The following is a 3,326-nucleotide window of genomic DNA, read 5'->3' as shown; positions in this document are numbered from 1 at the left end:
TGATGGCTTATTTACATTGTCCTAAGTATTAATCACAATGCAGTGTCTCAGTTGGTTACTGCAGATGTAGACCCACAAATAGATTACAGTAGATCCTCTTTATACAAGGATTCCACATCCTCTGATTCAACCAATGCAGAATGAAAATATTCACAAATAATTCCAGAAAACTCCAAAAGCAAAACTTGAATTCGCCAGGCCAACAACACTGGCAACAATTTTATATCAGGTTATTACTGTATCAGGTATTATAAGTAATCTAGAGATGACTTAAAGTAAACAGGAGGATGTGGGTAGGTTATATGCAAATACTATGCTATTTCACATAAGAGACTTGAGCATCCATAAACTTTGGAATCTGTGGACGGGGATGGGTTCTGAAACCAATTCCCCTCGGATACCAAGAAACTAACATAATTAAGACAGGATGATTGGAATTGCAGTGGTGAGACTGGATTTATTTTCACACAGCATTTTCATGGCAAATTGACTTTTGAACAATTGACTGTTCTTTGAAACTTTATTATAGACCAAAGCAGCCACATTTTACTATCTGGAAAAACTGTCTTTACTCTTGCTGTCCATATATCTCTAGTTTCTCAACTTATTACAAAATGCATATAATTATAAGTAAACTAAGTAAAAGGACCATGGGTTTCTTTGACACTTTATATGTAAGGTGATAGTTCTTTTTCATCAGTTTCTGGGATGTAGGGCAGTGAAAGAGAATCTCACTTGTGTGAATTCATAATCTCCTTCTTCTCTCCCATATCATTCTCTAGAAAAAATTCCATCTTTCTAATGCCCAGATCGGGGCCTGGACATTAACTGTGAAGAATTTGAAAACTGCATAAGGTGAAACACTGAGATGCCCTAAACGGCTCTTGACTGTATTATTTTGAAAAGGTGGTATAGGGTTACTGGTAAAAACAACAGCAAATAGATCTAGAAGGAAGGGGAGAAAGGTCAGAGCATTCAAAATAATAGAGATCTACACCATAGTGCTTATAGTGAACAATACTATATTGTATACTGGAACATATGCTATGAGGGTATATTTTATGTCAAGTAGTCTTATCACAAAAATTTATAAAAAATAATTTTAAAAATTATAAAGATTTCAGGGCACCTGAAGGACAAGAAAGATCTTAAGCGAGACATATAAAAACTCATTTTAAGAAGCTTTATAGTATTATATAAATAGATGTTTTGTAATTTTTCAGCAAGTTACAGTAAACAGTTATTCTAATTATTTCAAGATGTCTAATTGGTTTGTCTTTAAGTCTGACACCCTGACAGGCTGAGATTCCTGCAGTATTTTGGGTTTACGTGTTATGATTTTAGAGGAGTTATGATAGCCTTTACACACAGGTTCTTCCACAGTATGGGTCCCATACTGTGGTCAGAAGAGAGCAGCTGTGGGGGTAGAAATTTTATTAGCATATATAAAACACAAAGGACCACACCTGACATTTAATTATCACTTAACAATTATTCCCTTCTCTCCACTTATATCAGTTACACCTCTCAGTACTTTTGCATGCATATGCACAACATACACACACCTCCTAACCACAGCTTTTCTTAAATCCACTTCTACCAGGTGAGTTTCTGTCGAGCTTAGTAATAGAATATGAATAACTGAAGGTGAGTGACTCCAGTCTCCACACATGTAAATATCCACTAACTCATTTGCTTTAAAATTTTAGGACATTTTTACCTCATATTCAAGATCTTTATGCCATTCTGCCTTTTTATATTATGAGCCTTTATTTTTCTTGACTGTAATTTTTAATGATTTTAACTGATCCATGAATCATGAGACATTATGCAACTTATTACATCGATTATTCAGGAGTTATAGCATTATTAAAAGGAAACATAACACGATTAAAATGTTTGTATTAAAATGTTAGTTGGACAAAACTGAATATAAAATAGTATTTGCAAAACCATCCCAACAATGTAAAAGTACAGCCTTGGGGGAATTGCATGAGGAAGCACTCTCAAATATTAATAATCACGAACAACAGAAGGTATATGAAAACATGGCAACAGTCCTCAGTTAAATGCCTAGTGATTCCAGAGCTGTAATATTTCTTTGGCTTTTAAATGATTATTTCCCTATTTCCTAAAATTAAAAGTTAAATAATACTTTCTGATAAGTATGCCAAATGTGATTTAAATTAAACACACAATTCACTGCTTATAAGTTACAAAGCTTTGTTCACACACACAAAATGTTACCCTTAGAGGCATTAGTCCTGCTGGCATAAAAATGTTTGAGCATCTGCTTGAAACATGGATTCTTTCAATGAATGCCTATTCTAGGCCAGTATCCGTGCAAGGCAAAGAAGACTCAGTGAAGATCTACCAACGTAAAAATCTTCTGATAGTCCAAATGCAATCTATACACAATTTTTCTTTCATAAAGAAAAATATTTATAAAAGTGACTATAAGATATGACACACTTAGGGCAATATTTCAGAGAATTATATATCAATTACCTTTCAAAAAGCCTTGTGCTTATATCATTAATTCCTCTTTACAGTAAGTGTAAGGAACTACAAAGCTCAGGTCCAGATTTGGGCATATTTTCATGGAGTTCGTGAACGCTGCTCACCCACCACTGCCTGCGGCACCTCATCCCCACTGCCCAGTAACAACATGTTCTCTGGTTTCCACACATCCGACAGAGCATCCAGTATTGCAGATGCATTAGCATTTGAGGCCTCAAGTTTTTGGGGTTTTTTGTTGTTGTTGTTGTTTTGTTTTGTTTTGTTTTTCTACTCTAAGGGGCTAGAAAACTTCTCTTTTTTGTAATTTTATTTAAAAAAAAGTCCAAACTTTTATATAACAGGTTCTGAGCCGGGCTAGCAGTCTCATTCAGAAGCATGCCAAAGCCAGGGAAATATGTTCAGTAACCTGACCCCTTCCAACACTGATCCTTCAATAATGCCTTCATTTTAGTATAAATAAGGCACAGAAGAGAGCAAATAAAGCCAAATCTTCCTTATCTATGTTCATTATAAAGTTATCCAACCTTGGTTTATCCTCCAGATAAAGACATATCTGCCCGGATTTTCTTACTATGACAGTTCAATGGGCCTTATTATTTCCTTCAGGGCTCATTCTCAACACCACAGCCCCAAACCCACTCCTCACATTCACTTTTCTTTCCAGAATTACAAATATTTATCCTGCAGCTCCATCATCTGTAAAACAAAAGGTCTAGAAAGCAAGGATCATTAAGATCTCTCGAAAGATGACAAATTCTGAGGCTATACAAAACAGGAACGCATTCATCGTCTTACCTCAGAGTAAG

Source organism: Camelus ferus, chromosome 5 (genome assembly GCF_009834535.1).
Source record: "Camelus ferus isolate YT-003-E chromosome 5, BCGSAC_Cfer_1.0, whole genome shotgun sequence".
In the NCBI taxonomy this organism is placed as follows: Eukaryota; Metazoa; Chordata; class Mammalia; order Artiodactyla; family Camelidae; genus Camelus; species Camelus ferus.
Note: the sequence above shows the minus strand (reverse complement) of the source record.